Here is a 16,387-nt window from a genome sequence, read left to right on the forward strand (position 1 = left end):
CCTGGACTGCTAAATGTTCTGTTCTCCGCATTGAACGCCGTTATTTGAAAAAAGGTGCACAGGCTTCAGCCGACTGCCAGACCGATGCTAGGCAGGACAAAGGTCAGGCAGGCAGCGGAGAGCGCTTGGCGGCAACACATAGAGGGTGGGAGAACAGGAGCAGGAGGCGGATGTCACTTCCCCTAGAGAGCGCCCGCCGGCCGGTTGGCCCGGCCGGACGGCGTGGGAGGAGGGAGGCGGGGACTAGGGCGGGGCGTGGGCTGGAGGGAAGCGCGGATTCCCGTTGACGTCACGGATGGGGCGTGTCGTATGTAGATATCTGAGCGCAGGGGCTGCCGGTACGTCTTCTGGTCTCCCGTGGCGTGGAGAGGACTTTTGCTTTGAAGTGCGTGTATCCGCTGTGTGGAAAGTCCAGGAAGGCTCGGGGATGCGGGGAGTGAAGTGAGCATGTCTAAACAGTGTAGGGCGTATGAGGTTGAGGTGGGGCAGGCAAGCAGCGATGTTATGTATTTGGGAACAACTATGATTGTAAAGGTGGTGATTTCATACCGGTATTAGTCGAATATACTCTCGATTTGTTGATGTCTATTCGGTTTTCTCAAATGGGGAACTGAGTTACTGGGTGAATATGCGTCACGGTTTCCTTTGGTTTTTCATGCATGCAAAAACAGACTTCATTGATGGATGTTAGCTTTATGTTTTATTTTTATGCAATAAGGTGATTTATCAGTTATCACACAGGTGTGCAGCAGAAGTTTTATGCTACTGAGAATGCTTTGTGTATGTAAGCTCCTGAGGTTGCAACTGTAATCAGACTTGCAGAAGAACCAAGAGTCGTTATGTGACCAGTTTTTTCATCTGATGATGAGAGACTGCAAGTAAGCCATTTTTCCTACTGGTTTTCTGTTATTTAATCTAGGACGTTATTTCTTGAATCGTCAGCTGACTTGCTTTCACATCTTACCAAGTTGCTTCGTCTTGGCCTAAATGGATTTAGTGGTGTCTGATTTTTTGCAACCCTATGAACCATAGCCTGCGAGGCTGGTTTGTCCATGAGATTTCTCAAGCAGGAATACTGGAGTGGGTTGTCATTTCTTGCTTCAGAGAATTTTTCTCACCCAGGGGTCAAGCTCGGATCTCTTTAAGTCTTCTGCACTGGTAAGTGGTATTTGTTTGTTAGTTTGTTTTTACCGCTAGTGAATTATTGGTAGTGTGTCCCTGCTCAGTCGTGTCCGACTCTTTGCAACTCCATGGACTGTAACCCACCAGACTCCTGTGTCCGTAGGATTTTCCAGGCAAGAATTCTGGAGTGGGTCGCCATTTCCTTTCCCAATCATTTCTAGGGAATTCCCTAAGTACCACCCCACTTACAATTTGCACCCCAAGCAGCCTTTTCGTATTTCTAGATCCAGTTCTCTCTCCCCCTCACCTTTTCTCTCAGACTTTCTCTTACTACCTCCCTAGACAGAAAGCAGTAGTTCTCTTTCCTAAGCTTCCAATGAGCACCTGACATGCTTCAGTAACCTGGCAAATTAGGAAGTTTCCTAAACATCCCTTCTCCTTAAATGGCAGTAAGAATTCTACAGGGCATTTTTTTTTATTCAAATATAATCTTAGTTTTTTCCCTATCTGAAAATATTGATCTACAGTTTAGAAGAAAACCTCAGGTCCAGTGTGGCAGATGTGGCCTATTTTGCCAATCCCTTCACTCTCAGTTCTGATCCACAAAGTATTTGCAAATAGAAACTACAGGGACGATTCTTACTACTTTAAAAAATTAACTTTTTAAGATATAATTAGAAAATAATGACATTTTTAAAAATTAATTTAAGACATTAAAACTTGGAACGATTCTTATTACTTTAAAAAATTAATTTCTTAAGATATAATTTGAAAATAATGCATCCATTTCAAGTTTGATGACTTTTGACAAATCAATGTACCCAAGGAACCACTACCCTGTTCAAGAAAAAAGAACTTCCCCACTACTCCAAAATGTCCTCCTGTGCCCCTTTGCAGTCAATCTCCCTACTACTCCCTGTCCCAGGTAATCAGTGATCTAGTTCCTGTCACTATGGACCAGTTTTGTCAGTTCTCAAAATTCAGAGTATGTACTTGTTCATCACCCAGCATGATGCTTTTGAGAGCAATCCATATTATTGCCAAGTATCAGGAATTCATTTCATTTTATAGAAGAGTAATATTCCTTTGACTGTATCACAATTATATCCATTCACCTCGTGATGGATATTTGAATGGTTTTCAACTGGGGGGTCTAGAGGGCTTCCCTTGTGGCTCAGACGGTAAAGAATCTGCCTGCAATGTAGGAGACCTAGGTTGAATCCCTGCGTCAGGAAGATCCCCTGGAAAAGGAAATGGTCTGGAGAATTCCAAGAACAGAGGAGCCTGGCGAGCTACAGTCCATGGGGTTGCAGAGAGCTGGACACTGACCGAGTGACTAATGTGAACAGAGCTACATAAAAGCAACCCTTTTTTGTGGGCATATATTTTATAAATTTCATTTAAAATTTTTAATTCTTTAATATGAATTTATTTTGTGAAGGATATTACATTCACAAATACAAAAATTATTCAAATGTCCAAAAGGCTGAATTGTTTCCTATCAAGAGCATATTTAATATAAGCCACACAGTATGTCAGGTGTATTATTAGATTATTTCATTTAATCTGCACAACAACTTTATGAAGTACTTATTATTATTTTCATGTGAAAGTGAAAGTCACTCAGTCATGTCTGACTCTTTGCGACCCCATGGACCATACAGACTATGGAATTCTCCAGGCCAGAATACTGGAGTGGGTAGCCATTTCCTTCTCCAGGGGAATCTTCCCAACCACACTTGCAAAACTGGCATTGCCCACAGTCAAACAGAAGGCAAGTAGCAGCAAGTTCTGCCAATCCCACAGCCACACCTCATCAGATTGGGCTCCTAACCACAAACCCACCCTAATGTCATTGTAATAAACTCAGTGTGTCTGACAGACCTGGAAACCAATATCCAAGCAGGCCCTAGTCATGGTGTTATTTCTTGATTGGCTTTTTTTGGCCAAAAACTCATCTGTTGGGGGTGCAGAGCATAATAGCATGGACAGACTTCTTTGAGACTGAGGAAATCTGTTAGAAACTCTAAAAACCCGTTTTCTAATCAGTTAAGGCACTGAAAGTTAACTTTGGTCTTGGTTCATATATTTCATATTTGACCAAGGAAACTTCCCACTGTTGGGGATGAGTAGGATGTACAACTTTTACTTTCAATGACCTAGATACTCCATCTGCATATTGTGCTTTTTAATTAGTTTTCTTTGGACCTACCCTTAAACATCATCCCACTCTCTACTCACACTCTCAGTACTCACTCGGATCTCAGAGGCTTCTGGGACTGAACAGATCTATGAATGCCATCCCCGAGGTAGTCAGGAAGGGATGACAGTCCTTCCCTCCATGCTCCTGGCTTTCCTATTTGGCCCCCGTAGTTCCAGGTCTTAATGTCTTAAATTATGTTTAAATGTCTATTGTTGTTGTTAGCCTTTAGAGGGTTCTTTTTTATTTTTTGCTAACTCTAAAATGTTTATTCTCTAAAAAGTTAGTTGCTTTTTATACAGTTGTACAAAGTTCTTAATGTTTCTTTGGCAATGGAATATATTGGAATTTTCAGTCAGTTCAGTTCAGTCGCTCAGTCATGTCCGACTCTTTGCGACCCCATGAATCGCAGCACGCCAGGCCTCCCTGTCCGTCACCAACTCCACGAGTCTACCCAAACCCATGTCCATTGAGTCAGTGACGCCATCCAGCCATCTCATCCTCTGTCGTCCCCTTCTCCTCCTGCCCCCAATCCTTCCCAGCATTAGGGTCTTTTCCAATTGGAATTTTACAACTATATAAAAATGTTACCTTTACCTAAGAAAGAGTATTTACTATATGTACATAGTTGACTGACAAAATTCTCTACCATCCAGCACCCTATTTAATTAACAAAATAAGTTGCCTCAAAAGGGATATTACAGGATTTCTAAAAAAAGAAAGAAAAAGAAAGATAGACTGACCTCCTTCCCGCCACACACACACACACACACAACCTTCTGTAGCTCAAAACACAGTATCATCACAGCCCTGCTGTTGTCGTTCAGTTGCTAAGTCATATCTGACTCTGCAACCCCATGGACTGCATCAAGCCAGGCCTCCCTGTCCGTCACTATCTTCCAGAGTTTGCCCAGGCTCATGTCCATTGAATCAGTGATGCTACCAATCCATCGCATCCTCTGTCGATCTCTTCTCCTCTCCTCCTGCCTTCAATCTTTCCCAGCATCAGGGTCTTTTCCAATGAGCCAGTTCTTCACATCAAGTAGCCAAAGTATTGGAGTTTCAGCATCATTCTTTCCAATGAGTATTCAGGATTGATTTCCTTTAGGATTGACTGATGTGATCTCCTTACTGTCCAAGAGACTCTCAAGAGTCTTCGCCAGTACCACAATTTCAAAGCATCAATTCTTCAGCGCTCAGCCTTCTTTATGGTCCAACTCTTATATCTGTACATGACTACTGGAAAGACCATAGCCTTGACTACATGGACCTTTGATGGCAAGGTGATGTCTTTGCTTTTTAATACACTGTCTAGATTTGTCATAGCTTTCCTTCTAAGAAGCAAGCATCTTCTAATTTCATGCTGCAGTCACCATCCACAGTCATTTTGGAGCCTAAGAAGAGAAAATCTCTCTGCTTCCACCTTTTCCCTGTCTATTTCCCATAAAGTGATGCGACCGGATGCCATGATCTTAGTTTTTCTATGTTGATTTTTAAGCCAGATCTTTCACTCTCTTTCACCTTTATCAGGAGGCTTTTTAGTTCCTCTTCACTTTCTGCCATTAGAGTGGTATCATCTGCATATCTGAGGTTGTTGATATTTCTCCTGGCAGTCTTGATTCCCACTTGTAACTCATCCAGCCTGGCATTTTGCATGGTGTACTCTGCATATAAGTTAAATAAACAGGGTGACAATATACTGCCTTTGTATTCCTTTCCCAATTTCACAGTCCTATTTGCAGGCAACGTGCGGCAACTGCCAAATACAATTTAGTGATAAGATAGATCCTTTCAGTGATGAAAAAATACTTTCAACTTCCACTGGAGTTCTATACATAAGAAATTACCTAACCTTCTGTTGGGAGAAGGCAATGGCACCCCACTCCAGTACTCTTGCCTGGAAAATCCCATGGATGGAGGAGCCTGGTGGGCTGCAGTCCATGGGGTCACAAAGAGTCGGACACAACTGCGTGACTTCACTTTCACTTTTCACTTTCATGCATTGGAGAGGGAAATGGCAACCCACTCCAGTGTTCTTCCCTGGAGAATCCCAGGGACGGGGGAGCCTGGTGGGCTGCCGTCTATGGGGTCGCACAGAGTCGGACACGACTGAAGCGACTTAGCAGCAGTAGCAGCAGCAACCTTCTGTTATACCAGATATATTTAATGCTCATGTTTTAGGATGAGCATTGTATTGTATTGTATCTTTGAAATTAAGCGGAAAAACAAACAACCTAGTGCAATGACAGATATACAGCAAATTCTCTTCATTCCTCTCAAAGATTGAAACCAATTCTTAGGACCAAGAAGAACTAGAAATCCATCTATTTCCAAAGACTTGTTTGTAGACTATGCAGCTAGTTTGTTGTCTTTCCTGTATTCAAAGTCTGCAAGCTCCTTGCCTCCATGACCTACTCTCAATCCACCATGAAATCCTTGAGGAGTGGTGAAGGTACCACCTCGACCATTACTACAACTTCAGCCACCACAGAAACCTCTCTTTTATGATAAACAATTTGCTTGAAAGTTCAACTATTTCTTAATTTTTGCATTTTTGATTTTCTTGCATTAAATATATGTACTATTAAGTGGAATATTTTAAAATAGAAATAGAATCTGTAAGAGCTCAATTTTATAAAAGCATATGTAGATGCTTTTCTGTTGATATATGAAAACAACTCTATCAATATTTACCTACATTAACAAAAGTTATTTTTGAATTTAAGAGGTTTCAAAACTTTACATATTTGTTTCTTCTTCAGCATTTGAATTTTATATAATCAGCACATAAAATTTTTGCAAAAAATGTAAAAACTTAAAAATAGATTTGAAGAAAATACATAAAGATGTTAATAGTAGTTAATTTCAGGAATTGGAACTATGGATGACTGCTTGTTTACTTCTTTATATGTAGTTAACATTTTTTAATTTAGAAAATGAATGACCTGGAAGTGAAAGAAGAGAAGAGCTATGAAAGAGGTATGGAGTAGGTGAGAGGAAGAGATAAAGGGGAGAGAAAACCTAGTTCTGGCAGGAATTGTGTTTAAGTTGGAGAATTGGGGGGAACTGCTGTTGGAATGGGTTCACAGGTAGAGCTAGTGGTAAAGAACCTGCCTGTTAATGCAGGAGACATAAGACATGTGGGTTTGATCCCCAAATTGGGAGGATTCCCTGGAGGAGGGCATGGCAACCCACTCCAGTATTCTTGCCTGGAGAATCTCATGGACAGAGGAGCCTGGGGGGCTACAGTCCATAGGGTCACAAGAGCCAGACTCGACTGAAGCAACTTAGCACGCATGCATGCTGTTGGGATAAGAAAGATGTTTGGGAGGCAAGTGGGTCATGAGGATACTTAGTACAGTTTAATGGCTGTTACATGACTCCTCCTCGTTGTTTTACCAAAAGAAATATTCAGGCTTAAATTTCTGTCAAGCATTTTTACCGCTTGTGTTTCTCTTTGATTGGCAGCGTATCTTGTGGACCCAAGTGGGCTTCAGATCAAATTCCTCCTTTCAGATGCTACGCACTGACTGAGCAATTGAACAAGTTCGATAAGCTTTCCATGTCTCAGTTTTCTCATACATGAAATGAGGATGGTGATATGATAGAAGCCTGTTGAAAGGATTAAATAAGTGCACCCATGTAAAACTTGTAGACCATGCCTGGGCACATGGCACTTTGCATGTCATCATTGAGTGTAAGCTTTTACATTTTGGCACAATACTGCATAAAGTCTGGGTGTGGTTTTATTTAAGTTACTGATGGCTTGCAGTGTCTGTGGAGTCTCCAAGAGAGAGTAAAGCAATCCTGTTTGATCAGCAGTAATCGCCTGGACTGGAAGGATCTGAGTTTATCAGCTGATCTGATCAGCTCAACAAAACAGCAATAATGGTCCAACTCCTTGCTTCAAGAATGCTGAACTTAAAAAAAAAATCATGGTTTTACACTGGAAAATATTCCCCTACACATGACACAAGACCCAGAATTTTTAAAAAGTGATACATATGACTACATACAAATTTAAATTCAAAATACAAGCAATGAACTTTAGAAAATATATATGTAATACAAAGATACATATGCCCCAAAACAGTAGTCTCTTGATCCCTTCTCATGTTCCTTTTTTCCAGGGATAACCCCTTTCACTGCATGTTTGGCTATGTATCTCCTTATCTCTAAATAAATATTGACCTTGCGATTTTCCAGTTTCCCACCCCAGACGCTGCAGACCGGCCTGCAAAGGGGAAAGTGGAGTGTGTGTGTTTCCTGCTCACCAGTCACCTACAAGGCAACAGCCAAGACTTCCACTCACCTGCAGACCCACACAGCCCACCTCACCACTCCACATGGAACCGCAAAGGGAACTTTGCCAGAACAAATGCCACTCCAGCAGCTTTGCGATTTGGGGTGAATCGGGTCGGGGACACTTCAGTAAAGGGTGGGAGCTGCTCCAGAGTGAGGCGCTGTGGTCACCCCAACCCAGCGACCACCCACTCCTCTCCCTTCCAATCCCTTTCTCCCTTCTGGCTCATCCTGTGTTCCCTCCTGATGTTTGCCTTCCTCGGATCTTTTCGCCAGCCTCACACCTTTGTTTCTTGTCCTACAATGACAGCTGCGTCATTGAGTCCTTTGTAACCACTGAAAGTTCCAAATTGTAAGTATCAGAGTGATGCCTCTTAGCACCGCGAAGGGAAAACTTGAGCTGTTCCAGTCCATCACGGGCCTCATTAGTGTTTTTCTCCCAAGCAGTAGAGGACACAAGTGTTTCCATTCACTCACGTTGTGAGAAATCATCTCCGTGGAGCAGAGTGGCGGCAGAACAAAGGGAACCCAGCCCCCGGCTCCAGACTCCCAACAGCCTCATCTCCCCTTTGGCCACGGAGCAGCCTGGCCGGGTGGCCCTGGGTCAGGGAGCTGGGTCTCCTCAGACGCCGGAATATGCTACCCGAGCTCCTCTTTCGGTCTGAGCTTGGGACCAAAGCACAGGATTCCATGAGTGAAGGTTCGAATCTTGACTGAACAGCAGCTTTGCATGGCCAATGGAGACTTAAGAGTGAGAAACTCTGAATAAAATCATAATAAACTGGGACACGGCCAATAAAAAGTCGGAAAAATAGAGAACTTGAATAAAACGCAGTTCTTCCCATTCAGGTCTGGAACTCTCCACCCGAAAGCTGTCGGGATTCCCGGCTGATTAGCGACATCGCAGGCCCTCCGCGTCACCATTTACTCACAGGGACATCGTTTCTAATTAATCAGAAAGGTCCCACGAGATTTGAACTCGGATCGCTGGATCCAGGGTCCTCACCATTACACCATGGAACCTCTTTGGCAGCTACCTTCTCTCCACTGCCAGGGAAAGGGCATCTGCTTCTTCAGCCTCCATATGTCCCATTCCTACTCCCAAGACTTGAACACAGTTGACCCTCATCCCTTTTGCTTTCTTTCTGCTCCTCTCCTTTGATAGGCTCAGTTCACTCTCACCTCAGAAAATAAGGTAAAATCCGCTTTGGGTTTTGTGCCAGGGAAGAGCCCCCTAGCTCTCCATCATTAACCACATATTCTGCCCTGGTTAAGCAGAATGTCCCATCTTGAGCTAAAATTTCTGCAAATAAGAGTGTTATTTGCCTTTTCCTTGCCTTCACTTTTTCTCATTGCTCCAAGAGGGCAGATGGTTGTCAGGGCAGGCGGCGGGATTTCCTGGGTCCCTTAGTTTTCCCATAGTACAGATTACCCTCCAAAACCGCCGCCAGCACCTCTTATCTGTAACATGTAAACTGTGTCAGCAGTGGAGTGGAAATGGAGGCAGGAGAACTCTCCTTTTCTTCATACATTTCTGATCTGGGAGGGGTAAAGTTTTCTCACAGAAAGTGTGTATTTGTTAGATTTGTAATATAAGTAAAAATAGCCATTTACATCAAACACCTCAGACAAACTAGCTATACTCACCTAGAAGTGAAGGGAACTTCTCTCAGTCTTGTCTGACTTTGTGACCCCATGAACTGGAGCATGCCAGGTTCCAAGAGATTCTCCAGGCAAGAATACTGGAGTGGGTGGCCATTCCCTTCTCCAGGGGATCTTCCCAACCCAGGGGTTTAACCTGGGTCTCTTGCATTGCAGGCAGATTCTTTACCCGCTGAGCCACTAGGGAAGACCCAAACTCACCTGGGGTGACTCAAAATCAACCACATGTCGAGGAGGGCATGAGGCACAGCTCTGACACTTAGGCAGTCACGGACTCTTTGGTCAGGTCGATCAAGTCAGTTTCTCTCCCATTTCTTAACATATCAAACCCAGAAATTGCAGTTTAAAAAAAGGCATACAAATATCAAGGTACCCAAGAGCACTGATTGTTGAATCATAGAGGATGCACATCCAAGTTGTCTTACAGTACAGATGGTACTTATGTACCCAAAATACCACTACATTAAATATTTGCATGTATAATAGGTATAAATCCTATCAGGGCTCAGAATAATAATCTTTAGTTCTTCATTGTATCCTAAAACTGTTTGCTCTCTAACCCAATACACAGAACAGAAAAAAATAGCACTAGTTTTTGGCCAGCCAAAAAACACAGAAAGATGGCTAGTGTTGCCTGGAGATGTATTTTGTTCCAAAAGACTGGACGGAGAGGTTGACTCGAGGAAGGAGGCAAAGGGGAAGCTCTTATTATGAGGAGGAAGTTCACAGCTCCAGAGTGAAAAGATCAAACTTCTTTTTGAAAATCAAGATGTTGAGTGGTAATAAACAAGACAAAGTACTCCTCCAGGAAAATTGAAGAAAGGTCAAGGTTTATGGATACAAGGACCTGAAATGGACTCTGACTCATAAAGGAAGAAAAGAAATCCATAGAAAGTATGTTGAGAGATCACAGAATGGCCAGGAAACCTGGAGAACAGGGCTCTCACAAGGGGCAAGGACAGAATCAGGTGAGGTTAGAACTGGGATGGGTGGAGATGTGCATTCTTCCCATTTCCTCCAGCCTGTACATCCGTCCTGATCTGCAAGCAGAGAACTGGCAATGAAGGGTGGTCCAGCTGTATCGGAGCAACCTGCAAGAGCAATCACAGGAGCCTTTGTCTTGAGTCCATTTACAGAAATTTCTAGAAGTATCAAGTTAATTTAAGGTGAACTATATAAGGTTAGAGTTTGTCAGATTCTAAGAACAGTGACAATATGATTTCACAGCTGATAACATGATTCATCCAGTAGTTTCTAAACCCAGGCACATCTGACAACAAATGCTTACATTCCTCCCATTTTAAAGCAGAAAGAAGGGAGACACAAGAAATTTTCTTTATTTGTCTAAGGCCACATAAGGACAGAACTATTTTTACAACCCGGAATTTGTGCACTCAAGCACAGATAGTTGGATCTCTCTTCTCAGAAGTGGGTGTATCAAGATTTCTCAGTTGTAGGGACGGGAAGAAGACCAAGAAGAGGAGAGAAGGCAAGAGAGGGAGGGGGGAAGGGTAGAGGCACAAACACTTTTATTCTCTCCTTCCTCCCCTCTCCTTAGGCCTCCTTGATTCTTGCCTGCACCAGCCCTGTCCCTCCTTCCCCACTCTGCTACCTGGAGTGGAGCAATGTTCAGCTCTAAGGATTCCTGCCCAAGCCTCCTGGGAGGTCTCCATGCCTTCCTCCCAAACCAGCCTTCCCAGCTTGGTTTTCACCCTTTCCCGCTCCCAGGCAAACCTCACAGAACGCAGCCTACCCAGGCTGGGATGCAGGAGCTTCAACCCGCTGGCGCTGCTCCGGGAGCCTTTCCGTTGCCCACCCCACTGGATGCTGCGGTTTCCAAAAACTGGGATAAAGGCTTTTTAGAAAGAACCGTCCACTTCGACAACTTTTCTGTATGTCCCTTCTCAACAGTCTTCATGGGACGAAGGGCTAAAGAAGACAATGTATTCATCCAAGTCCTAGAGCATCCCAGTGAGTGCCCGACTCTGTCCCTGGCGTGCAGACACAGAGCGACCATCCCTGCAACCTCTGTGCTTAGTCGCTAAGTCCTGTCCGACTCTTTGCCACCCCATGGACTTAGCCCACCAGGCTCATTATCCATGGGGATTCTCTAGGCAAGAATACTGGAGTGGGTTGCACGCCCTCCTCCAGGGGATAGTCTCAAACCAGGGATTGAACCCGGGTGTCCTGCATTGCAGGCGGATTCTTACCATCTGAGCCCCAGGGAAGCCCACTCTGGTGGAAATCGCCTGGTGGACACAGGAAACCGAAGCACAGCCCCAGAGGCCTATGCCAGGGTGGGCAAACTGATTCGTTGGGTGTAGGTGAGGACGTGGGAAGAGCCATCATGGGAGCCCACCGTTTGTTCAGCTGTCCTTGGATCTATTTCCGTTCAGGCCCGAAGGATTGGAGCCCTGGCTCCTGGTATCTCTGGGGGCTCTGGCATCTGTGGTCATAGAGGGCACGGAAATGGCACCGTTTCCTTAGGGGCAGGGGTCTTATCCTAGGAAGAAGTGTCAACTCCATAGACTCCAGGAAAGGCCGGTACTGCTGTCTCCGTAGCGCAATCGACTAGCGCGTTTGGCTGTTAACCGTAAAGGCTGATGGTTCGAGCCCACCCAGGGACGGCGGGGTGGCATTTTAGAGACCACCAAAGAGACTCCCTTTTGCCAGGAGAACACCAGAAAGTGCAGCGGCGAGCCGGAACGCAGAGAAAGAGCACAGGGGTCAGGTCCAAAGGAGCAGCGGAGAGGGCGGGTCCCGGGGGATTGGAAGCATCGATCATTCCTGAGAGCCCAGAGTGCTGACCGCCTGTGCCATGACAAGGGCCACCGCGGCGCGGGACCGCAGAGCGGGAGGGGCGGCGTCCACACTGCTCGGCCACGGAATCTCCTGGCCTCGGACGCACCCACCGTCCCCGCCTCCTGCGGATTCCGGGAGCTCCTGAGCTCGGGTGCGGAGTTAAGGGTCTGAGGACTCTGCGTTGGATGCGGGACCCCGAATGCAGCCTGTGGGGGCCCGAGGGTCCTCAATTGAGGGGAGATGAGGAACCCTAAAGCAGGGCTTCAAGGTTCCTGTTTGAGTGTTACCATTTGGTGGTCTGGATGCTGGTGGCAGCATTCGGTATTTCATGGATACAGTGTTAAGTAACAGAGGTTGGCCGGTTTCCGTAGTGTAGTGGTTATCACGTTCGCCTTACACCCGGAAGGTCCTCGGTTCGAAACCGGGCGGAAACAGGTTGCTCTCCCCCGGCCCCAACCCCACCACCACACCGCATTTGCATTGGCAAAGGCGAAAGGCAAGAGATGAGGCAGCAGACTCGGCTGTAGGCCGCTGAGGTATTTCCTTTTCTGCTTTCTGACGATTCATCTTACACTCATCTTTCTCCTGAGGAAGCGAAATAACCTTTTTCTTCACAGTTCCTTGGTAGTCTAGTGGCAAGGATTCAATGCTCTCGGCGCTGCGGCCCCTAGTTTGATTCCCGGTCAGGGAAAACTTGCTCTCTTCCAGCGTCTGCACTCACACAAGTCACTCTCTTCCTGCCCAGATGGGAACAGTATTTTGCTTAAAGGTCCAGTGGGGAACATTTCTGCACAGAGTTTCTAAATGCCACTGAGTCCGGGCCTCAGGGTCCTGGACCTCAGGCTGGCTGTTGGAGCTGAGATGCCGTGAACAGCTTGGCTGGCCAGCTCTGGCCTCCATTCTTTTCTCCTGGCATGGTAAACCCAGAGTCTTACTTAACAGAGTTTTCATTCAAAGAGAATGTGGGGCTTCAGTTCCAAAAATTCATTCAAAAGCAAAACCAAAAGCTTTTGAAATATACCAAAAGTTTGCAAGATGGTATATTCTGTACCTACGTGGGCAGTTAACATCATATTCTTTCTTTATGTAAGAGTTATGACATCACTTGATAATAACATGCCGACATCTCAGGATCGTTCCTTTACTTGGGAGTCCCTCTCAAAGCTATCTTCTGTGGGACCTGTCTTTCAAGGACAGGAACAGCTTGGCCGTCCAGAAGAGGGCCCTCTTGCCCCTCAGGAACCTGGAATCTGGTCTCTTTTGGAAGGGTATGTGTGTTAGTCGCTCAGTCGTGTCAGACTTTTTGAGATCCCTTTGGACTGTAGCCCACCATGCTCCTCTGTCCATGGGATTCTCCAGGCAAGACTACTGGAATGGGTTGTCATTTTCTTCTCCGGGGGATCTTCCCAACCCAGGTCTCCTAAATTGCAGGCAGATTCTTTACCATCTGAGCCACCAGGGAAGCCCAAAACAAAAACGACCGCAATGCATTGACCAGGAATCAAACTGGGTCTCCCACGTGATAGGCGAGAATTCTACCACTGAACCACCAATGCCCCTACTGAAAGGCTTTTTAAAAGAATAACCTAGATGGTGTTTTATTCAGCTGTTTTCCAAGTACAGGCAGGCCTGTCATGCCCTGTGCTTGTACGATGGTCTAGGCTTTGATCCTCTGCCCTCCGTAGCACTGGCTGCCCTCTGGCCTCTTACAGGTTGCTTTGGTGGGCAGTCAGTGGTGTTTTGATCAGTCTGATTGGTGGAACCACTTCGTCCTCACCCCCACTGGCTCAGTCATGTCCTACTCTTTTCAACCCCATGAACTGTAGTCAGTCAGGCTCCTCTCTCTATGGGATTTTCCCGCTACTTTGCTGGAAACCCATGGGGTCAGTGCAGCTGCCCCCTTCACTCTTGCCTGCTCCCTGTGTCCTGCAGGGACCATAAAGTGTTCTGTCAGGACACAGAGGTGAAAAGTCCTTCTCTGTGGCCGGTGGAATAGAGAACCAGACGGGAAACGTGTCCAAGGGAGGGGGAGTATTCTCAAGAGCTTTCCAGGACTGTTGAGTGGGTGCTGTCAGGTGGGTCTAAGCCCCAGGATAATAATGCCTAGTCTTGTGTTGTTCTGGCCTTGACTCAGTCCCAGGTCCAGTCTGAATTCAAGCACAGAGGCATCCAGCTTTACCACACATATTCCACTCTCCTTCTTTCCAAAGTGGGGTAGTGAATCACCTTTTCTATCTCAGTGAATACAACACATATGGGTTGTTTTTTTTTTCCCTTGAACTTTCTGTTTTCCTGAAATGTAACTCAGGAATATAAAAAAACGTATAGATTTAGATAAATTAGTGCTCTCCATGCTACATACAAGAAAAAATTTCAAATTGATAGTAAGGATGAATCTTGAATACTTTTAACACTCTGCTGCTACTGCTGCTAAGTCGCTTCAGTCCTGTCCGACTCTGTGCGACCCCATAGACGGTAGCCCACCAGGCTCCCCTGTCCCTGGGATTCTCCAGGCAAGAACACTGGAGTGGGTTGCCATTTCCTTCTCCCATGCATGAAAGTGAGAAGTGAAAGTGAAGTCGCTCAGTCGTGTCTGACTCTTAGTGACCCCATGGACTGCAGCCCACCAGGCTCCTCCATCCATGAGATTCTCCAGGCAAGAGTACTGGAGTGGGGTGCCATTGCCTTCTCCTTCTAACACTCTAGATAATTCTAATAATTGATGTATAATTGTATAGAAAATATTTGTCCTGTCATACTCTCAGAGATGACTCCTGGTATGCCTTACCCAGCTTTAATAATTTTGGTCTAAAAACTACTTCATGTTGACTTTCAGATTTTCTAAAAATGTGGAAAATATTGGTGCCATATTATTATAGATTGTAGAAGTCTTGCATTTATTTTCTATTCAAAATCCTAATGAAAATGAACTGCCTAAATTTCCTGTATTGCTTTGATTCCCATAAAGTGAAAGTGAAAGTGAAGTCACTCAGTCGTGTTGGACTCTTTGCGACCTCATGGGCAGTAGCCTGCACCAGGCTCCTCCGTCCATGGGATTTTCTAGACAAGAGTACTGGAGTGGGTTGCCATTTCCGTCTCCAGGGAATCTTCCCTACCCAGGGATCGAACCCAGGTCTCCTGCATTGTAGACAGATGCTTTACCATCTGAGCCACCAGGGAAGTCCTGATTCCCATAAGCAAACTCTAATTCCAAAAAAAATTTCCATTTATAATATTCAAATTTATGTGTCACAGAAAATTAAATATACCGTATAATATTTTTTCAACGAAGATTAATAAGTCTTTTAATTATAGAAATCATAGTTACTTATATTCCCCTTTCAACGTGGGGGTAAATGTTTTTAGGTATCATCTAATATGTGAATATCAGACATGGCAGCTCATCCCTGGCACCCATTTACTCACAGGGACAACCGTGCAGTTACAAGATGGGCAGTGCGAAGCCCCCTCGCGGGGCAGGACTCCGTAAGCTCAGCCTCTGCCTTTCACTCCAGAGACCCAGGGGACACGACGAGGGGGAGGCACTGGCTGGGCCGCTGCGCCCCTAGCCGGGGCTTGGAGGGCAGAGGAGGGGCCGGGCTCTGATGGCTAGCGATGGGCAGAGCCGCCCGGGTCCAGCGAGGACGCCCCGGGTCGGTCCCACACCTGTCCGCCGTGTCCGTGTGAACCACGCCGCTGAGGGTCGCGGGAGCCGGAAGGCGGGTCGTATTAGGGGAATAGGGTTCCCTATTAGAAAAAGTGTTCTTCTAACTAGGGTTCCCTATTAGAAAAAGTGTTCTTCTTCTAACTAGGCAGAAAGGTCCCACCGAGATTTGAACTCGGATCACTGGATTCAGAGTCCAGAGTGCTCACCATTACACCATGGAACCCCCTGGGGAACCACCTGGTCTCCATTGCCACAGAACAATATCCGCTTTTTTAGCCTCCATACGTCCCACCCATAACCTCAGGGCAGTTCTTCTAAGGCTCTGAGGAGACTCCAATACAGTTGACTCCTGTGGGTGCTCATCCTTCTTGCTTTCTCTCTGCTCCTCTCCTTTGATCGACTCAGCTCACTCTCACCTCAGAAAATGAGGTGAAATCCACTTTGGGTTTTGTGCCAGGGAAGACCCCCTTAGCTCTCCATCACCAACCGCATAGTTTGCCTAGGTTAACCAGAGTGTCCCATCCTGAGGTAAAATTTCTGCAAATAAGAGTGTTATTTTCCTTTTCTTTGCCTTCACCCTTTTCCCATAGCCCAGAGCGGGCAGACGTTGTCAGGCAGGGCAGGAGGCAGGG

The 16,387-nt window shown here is 45.7% G+C and overlaps 1 long non-coding RNA gene and 2 other non-coding genes across 13 annotated transcripts; 2 read left to right on the forward strand and 1 right to left on the reverse strand.

Annotated features, from left to right (window-relative positions):
- The first annotated feature begins 309 nt into the window (after window positions 1–309).
- Window positions 310–8,454, forward strand: LOC129654812 (uncharacterized). 11 transcript variants are annotated; one of them, XR_008715594.1, is made up of 6 exons: window positions 317–441; window positions 742–878; window positions 1,105–1,158; window positions 6,256–6,301; window positions 6,791–7,019; window positions 7,529–8,454. It is a non-coding gene; the product is annotated as an uncharacterized LOC129654812 (long non-coding RNA). The 11 variants fall into 11 exon arrangements; XR_008715596.1 differs by lacking the exon at window positions 6,256–6,301; XR_008715590.1 differs by lacking the exon at window positions 1,105–1,158 and having other exon boundaries at window positions 6,237–6,301.
- A 3,995-nt stretch (window positions 8,455–12,449) lies between these two features.
- TRNAV-UAC (transfer RNA valine (anticodon UAC)) lies at window positions 12,450–12,522 on the forward strand. The gene has a single exon. It is a non-coding gene; the product is annotated as a tRNA-Val (tRNA).
- Window positions 12,523–15,906: 3,384 nt separating this feature from the next.
- TRNAQ-CUG (transfer RNA glutamine (anticodon CUG)) lies at window positions 15,907–15,978 on the reverse strand. The gene has a single exon. It is a non-coding gene; the product is annotated as a tRNA-Gln (tRNA).
- Between the last annotated feature and the right edge of the window lie 409 nt (window positions 15,979–16,387).

The sequence above is a fragment of the Bubalus kerabau genome, chromosome 6 (assembly GCF_029407905.1).
Source record: "Bubalus kerabau isolate K-KA32 ecotype Philippines breed swamp buffalo chromosome 6, PCC_UOA_SB_1v2, whole genome shotgun sequence".
Classification (NCBI taxonomy): Eukaryota; Metazoa; Chordata; class Mammalia; order Artiodactyla; family Bovidae; genus Bubalus; species Bubalus kerabau.